We start from the raw sequence: 6,929 nt of genomic DNA, 5'->3' as shown, positions 1-6,929 counted from the left end.
GTCTCGGGGCTGCCCGCGCAGGCCCGTTCTCCCCGCACTTGTCTCCGTGCCCCTCTCTCTCTCCACTGACCTCATCTGGGAAGGTCCTGACCGTGCGGACATAACTCTGGGGACAGGCTGGGTCAGTGGACGAGAAGAGTTCCAGAAGCTAAACACGCGGTGGGGTGGCCGGCAGCGGGCCGCAGGCACCCACTCTGGTGACACCTGGAAAGGCCGTCAGGGGGGCAGGCTAGAGCCCCCAGACTCCTCGTGTGTCTGTTGGCGCCCTCCTCTGCCCCATTCCCACCGTGCTGCCATTAGTCGTGTCCGGGGGACATGCGCCACATGTGTGTTTAATTCATGAGAATCCGACTAGGAGTTCTCAGGCTAAAACAGAGCAAGTGGTTTCAATTTAAATATTGTAATTAAGAACACTGTAAAATTCTATCCTGTACCCTTTATTAGACACTGTGGTAAGTGCCACAGGAGGATTAGTGGGGACAGAGGCAGCCCCAGGGCGGTGATGCTCGCCTGGCATCTTGAGGGCAAGTTTGCTGCGTGAACAAGATGGGGTGGGAACACCAGGCCGAGGGAACAGCATGAGCAAAGGCAGGGCTATGAGGAGAGCCTCCCAGAGGGCCTTGCACTCTGCCTCCAGGCTGTCCCCCCGATCATGTCACAACAGCCGAGCTCCTCAGGTTACTCGCAGCCTCAAGCACTTACTGTGTTCTCTATCATCCTTCATAACAGATCTAACTCGTTAACCAATCAGGTGCCTCCATTAGCCCTTCTCCACTGGCCCACCCCCTCCCCGCTGCCCGGCTCCAGCCCACTGCACCAGCTGGGCTGTGCTCGCTGCCATCTGGGAGGCCACCTGCCCTCCCCCAGGCCCGTCTCTACCCCAGTCTGCAGGGAGAAGAGGCCCTCCGGTCCTTCCCATGGGAGGGGCTGACCCTCGTGGCTGCCCTCTAACCAGGCACAGCCCAGAGCTAACAACGGTTCCCTGTCACGGGGCTGTGTGGAGACCACACGGGAAGACGGATAGGAAAACCCCAGTACTGAGTGGGCACAGACTGGGTGCTCCAGAAGCACGGGACCCCGAGCGGACACGCGCTGGCAGAGGCTTTCCGCCTGAATCGCCACCTGGGGACCACTAAGCCTGCTGTCCTGGACGAAGAAGGCCCCCACCACCATGTGTGCACCCCCAGAAACCACTGTGGGCAAGCAGGGTGGCCATCGGCCCACAGTCCCCGAGGCTGGCCATGCTTGCCTTTCACAACCCCAGTGTTTCTGCTCAAGGTGAACAGACCTCCGCCCTGCGGCCCAAGAGAAATGAGTGTATGTGTCCACAAAAAAAAAAAAAAATTTGTTCCAGAATGTTCTAGCAGTTTTTTCATAGTCACCCCAAACTGGAAACAATCCAACATCCATCAACAGGAGAAAGGATAAACGGAGTATGGTACAGATGTACAATGAAATACGAATCGGCAATAAAAAGGGACAAAATATCAAAACACCCAACGATGTGGATGAACCCCTAAAGCCCTGTGTTAAGTAAAAGACCCTGGACGTGAAAGAGTTCATACTCTACGATTCCACTTAGGTGAAGTTCAAGAACAGGCACATCTAAGGTTAAAGATGTCAGAACGATGCTTAGATTCAGACTGGGATGGAGGGAATGAGAACTTTCTGGGCTGATGAAAATGTCCTGTATCTTGCCTGGTGTGGTGGTTACACAGTGTATCAGCTTCCCGCTGCTGCTGTAATGAGGTACTGCAAACTTAATCGCTACTGACTAGTGACTTAAAACCTGAAGAATGTATTACCTTACAGGTCTGCAGGTCAGAAGCCCCAAACGGCTACCGTCAAGCTGTAGGCAGGACTGGGCTCCTTCTGGAGCCTCCAGGGCAAAATCCATTTCCTTGCCTTCCCGAGCTTCTGGAGGACACGTGCACCCCCTGGCTCGTGTCTCCCTCCCCCATCTCCAGAGCCAGCAGCGTATTATCTTCCAGTCCCTCTGACTCTGTGCCTCCGGCCTCCTTCTTTCACTTATGAGGACCTTGGGTATGGGGCCCACCGGATAATCCAGGATAATCGCCCCATCTCAAGATCCTGAATTTAATCACATCTGCAAAGTCTCTTTCGTCATGTAAGGTGACATATTGTGAACGTTCCCGGGGAGTAGGACATGGACGTCTTTGGGGGACCATTATTCAGCCTACCACACGTGAAGCGAGTATAGACATATGTAAACATCCGTCAAGCTGTACACTTAATATTGCTGTGCTTTACTGTATGTAAATTATACCAATAACAATAACAAAGAGCAAACGAGAAGGGCTCCTGTAATCTGGGTCACAGATGTCACATCCCGGGTATGGCTTTGCCCTTCGCTTAACCCTCACACCCCCCATGCACCATCTCCCCGTTTCATAGAAACTGGGGCAGAAGGAGAGAGACAATCTCTCCCGCAGCGGGCGAGACGCAAGGCTAGTGTGAATCCGAGTCTGACACCCAGACCCACGTTCCTCCTGTCCCCCAGTCACCAAAGACCCTGCTACAAAGGTCGGGAAGGAGAAATGGTTTCCTTTGATGTCCCACTTTCGCTGCGATGTGGGTAGAAGAACTAACTCTGTTCTAACAAAAACTGGTCAGGATTAAAAACAAGGAGGGGGGAGGAGAAGAGAAACGTCAAGGCGGATGGAAGGGGCAGCAGAGGCTGTGCGGACTGGACGCCACGTGCCCTGTCTGCAGGGGCCATGGCTCTCTGACGCCACCAGCAGAGCAGTCAGAGATCCAGATTTTTAGGTGAACTCTCATTCATTTTAATTGTAGGCAATGAGTTCAAATGGATGAGCAAACATTGGTCCACAGGCCCCTAGTCGGCCAACTCATTCTCCCACATCCCCGCTCTCACCCACCCTGCCATGCCTGCCACCCCGCAGCAGCGTCGCCCGGCAGAACGCTAGCTCTGCTCTCTGCAGGGCATGGGGCACCTGCAGAAAACCTGCTAGAAGGAAGCAAAGCTGCAGTAAGAAGGGACCTGACAGCTCCCAGGGGAGACCACCGAGGCAGCTGTAATGAGGCCTCTTGCCTGCTGTGAGCACACACTCCAGATGGGACCAGAGGCCCTGGGCCTTCGATCTCAGCTGCTCCCACCACCAAGGCACCTCCAAAGAGAGGGCCTGGGGCTTCCAGGCACATTTGCCATTTTGTCAGATGCCCGCCTAGGGCCCCTGACCACACCCCAATATCTGGGGTCCCCTGTGTCCAGGTTCTAGCAGAACTCTGTTGAGTCATCAGTGCTGGGAGGGACCAGCTGAGGCCCCTCAGGCAGCTCTGGCATTGACCTCTAGGAAGAGACAGCCAAGGTTATTTTCCAGTTCCCCTACCTGCCTATGCAGAGCCACACACCTGGGGAGCAACCAACCCATCTTGCTCCCTGGATGTCTGGTGTCAGGGAACCAAGGGGTCTTGGGGGGTGGTTTTCTTGTGGTTGAGGGCAAGGCAGGTGAGGGAGTGTTACAGAAACTACCTAAGACAAGGGCTTTTGAAGACCACCCATTTTGGGCTCAGAAGCCATCATGTCCACCACTCAGTCTTTCCCATGAACCATCTTTTTGAGCATCTGTGTCCTCGTCTCTAAAAGGAAGATAATACCCCCTTGCCCCTCAGTGCCAGGAGTCGCGAAAGCCCACGGACCAGCTCTGTCTCATCGTGGCGGCAAGTGCGGAAGGCTGAACGCCAAGGGGTGTACAGGTGTGGCCTCCAGATGGGGTCCTGGCTGTTTCCTTTCTTCCTTTGGACTATGTTTTCCATGATGTGATGCTTTTGTCATGACAACCAAAGTTCTCTCCGTTTTCACCCAGTACCTGCCCGGGACAGCGTGGGGACAGAGTCGATGGCCGAGTAGAGCAGGTGTTAGGTGGGCTTTTACCCATCACCTCCTGCGGCCTCGCTGGGTGCCCTGCCGTCCGGCCACAGTGCTGGTCCTGCCTGAGGTCCTTGCCTGCTCCTGCTTCCTGCACCAGGACTCCTAGCCTCCATCAGCCCCCAGTGATCATGTGGCTCCTACACCCTGGGGGCCAACAAATCTTCCCAGCAGCCCCATGGGGGAGACTTTATTTCTCAGCTCCACCCTACAGATGAGGTGACAGAAGCTCAGGGGGGTTTCCTGGCCTGCCCAAGGCCTCCCAGCAAGCGCACCAAGGAGCTGAGACTTGAACCTAGGACTTGAACTCGTCTCATGACGCCACGCTCCCTCCCAGACAAAGCGCGGCTCAGGGACCCGCCTGAAAGTGGGTCCCCAACCACTTTGTCCTCTCAGCCTCCTCCAGGCCTAGGAGAGGAGCTACCCTTTTGGGGTGCTACCTCTGGCTTTAATACTTAACCCTCAAATTTTCCCAAATGTCCCTTGCCTGAAGTGGGACACCCTCCATGCTGACACGGAAACCCTGCCTCCCTGTGTGCGTGCGTGTGTGTGTGTGTGTGTGTGTGTGTGTGTGTGTGTGAGGGGGGTGGGAGGGGCAGGGAGGTTGGCTGCTCTGCTTGGACCTCAGGCCTCACACCCCAGGCCCCTCGGACCTGGCACCATCACTGGGCTCCGACCTCTCCGGCCAGTGCTGCCCTCGCCTTTAATCATTTACGTCAAGTCAGAGTCCTCGTGGTCAGTTGCCAAATGCAGGAACAAGCCTGCAGCTGGCAGTGTGCTGACCATATGGCCTCCGACAGGCCTGGACCCTGAGGGTTCCGGGGAGGTGGGCAGGGAGGGTCACCTTGAGTTGTCAGCATAGTCACAGAAATGGAAACCAATCGACGAAATCTCTCTGAGGGCGAAACCAGCTGTGAGCACAGGACTGAGGACAGGCATGGGGGTGGGGGGGCTCTGCTGGCAGAAGGAGCTGAGGGGCTGCTGTCTGGGGACACGAAACTCCTCAGTGAGTCGCAGGACGAGCCAGGCCACCTCGGCCACGGTCATTGTACTTTTTGGCTTCTGAGTCTGTGTTTGGCAATTTATTTCAGACTCATTGCTAATATTTCATGAGGAAATGGCCCTGCCCTGCCCTGTCCCCACCACACACTAAGATTTTTGAAGGGCAATCCTCACAGGACCTGAGCTGATTCCTCGGCACGTCTGTATTCTATCCTAAGGCCTTCCTCCTCAGGAATACACACCGCTTCATAACGTGTGTGTGTGTGTGTGGCGGGGAGCGGGGGGTTGGGACTCTGTTTTTCCATATGAATATTCATTCAACACAAGGTTGAGATACAAAAAGTAAGTAGGACAAAGTGCACTGTGACATTCCTCGATAAACCCCGTCCTGCCCACCTGTCTTCTTTCCGGAGAACCTCGGGCTCCGGCCCCCAGCACGTGGCACTTTGGGATCTCACCATCGACTGTTTGGGGAAGGGCCGAAGAGGGCAGTGTTGGGGCAGAATCGATGTCCATGACCAGCCAAGCCCTTGTGGGTTCATGTCTGAATCTCGAGGGAAGACCTACGAGAAGCTTCTAACATCTCTCAGTCCCTCCCTTCTTCTGTCCGCCTCTGTCTCCCTGACTCTCTGTTGCTCCCTCTCCCTCTCCCCGCATGTGTGCATGCACGTGCATACTAATGTGTGCACAGGTACACACCTGTACACACCTGTACACACTATACGCACACGTACACACACCCAGTAGCCTCTCCCGAGACAGGTATGGCAGCACCTGGCAAGCCTTGGCAGTATTAGGTCTTTGCTGGGTCTTTGGGACCTCTGCTCACCACTCTCCTTGTGAGTGCTCCCTAAAAGCTTGATGCCCCAGAGCCAACAAGCCCCCGCTTTCCGAGTCCCCTCCAGGGGTGCCCCTGAAACCACCAGGCCCAGGCTGGGTGCCATACCCCGATGTCCCTATCCTCCACCCCCCTATCCCCAGCACCCCGACCCAGACAGGCAGGATCTTAGCTGGCTCCGAGAGACAGCATGACCCTGCTCAGGTCCCTGTGTGTTCTTAAGGTCACAGCCGCTTTCTAGGATTCCGCTTCTTCACCTGGAGAATGAAGAGATTGGCTCACAGACACCGAGAGCCCCCATCCGCACCCTCCGGCCGTCACCATTTCTCACTCCGATCATTGAAGTCGCACTGACTAAGTGCTAATGGCTGGGAAAGACCCAAATCCGCACCAGTCTTCCCTCAGATCTCCCTAGTGTGCGGGCTCCGCGGTGCCTTAATTTACCAAGAGTAAAATCCCCCACAAACTGTAGGTCTGGCATAGTGTCGTCAAGTTTTTATTTTGCCAAGGATAGACATTAAAACTTTTTAAAAAATTTAACCTATCACCTGCTATTACAGTCAATTCATTAAAGAAAGGAAAGTAGGACTGTATTAGTTATCTACCGTTATTCAGAAAATACTTTTTTAAGTCTAAAATGTAGTGGTTTAATCAACTGCTTCTTTCCATAGAACTCTGCAATTTGAGGTTTCTCACCTGGAGTCAGCGCATGCAGCTACAGTCCTGTGAAGGCTGAACTGGGGCTAGATGCTCCCAGGCAGCCTCTCTCACGTGTCTGATGCTCACCTGGGCTGCATGTCAGGAAGCCTCAGTTCCCCTCATATGTGGCCTCTCCAGCAGGAACAAGAGATTGGGGCTCCAGGATCCCAGGCTTTTCCTCCTAGACCCACGAGCAGGCCTAAGCTCCTGAAGCCACCCCAGGATCCTCACTATAAAATCTCCATTTTGGCTTCCTCCAGCTAGAAGAGGTTTGCTAACCTATAACCAAAAGCCCTACTTAATACTCTTTTAGAACAAGCATTCTGCCAAGGGCCAGGACACAACCACCAATGCCAACTGAAGGAATGCGTAAGGAAGTAGAAAAGGTGAAGCCTAGGTTCCATCATTAAGGACTCTCATTCACTGCGATTAGCTTTGGCATCTCATTCCTCTGAGTGAAGCATGAGTTCTTCAAACACT

This window comes from Pteropus alecto, unplaced genomic scaffold (assembly GCF_000325575.1).
Source record: "Pteropus alecto unplaced genomic scaffold, ASM32557v1 scaffold177, whole genome shotgun sequence".
NCBI classification, from domain to species: Eukaryota; Metazoa; Chordata; class Mammalia; order Chiroptera; family Pteropodidae; genus Pteropus; species Pteropus alecto.
Note: the sequence above shows the minus strand (reverse complement) of the source record.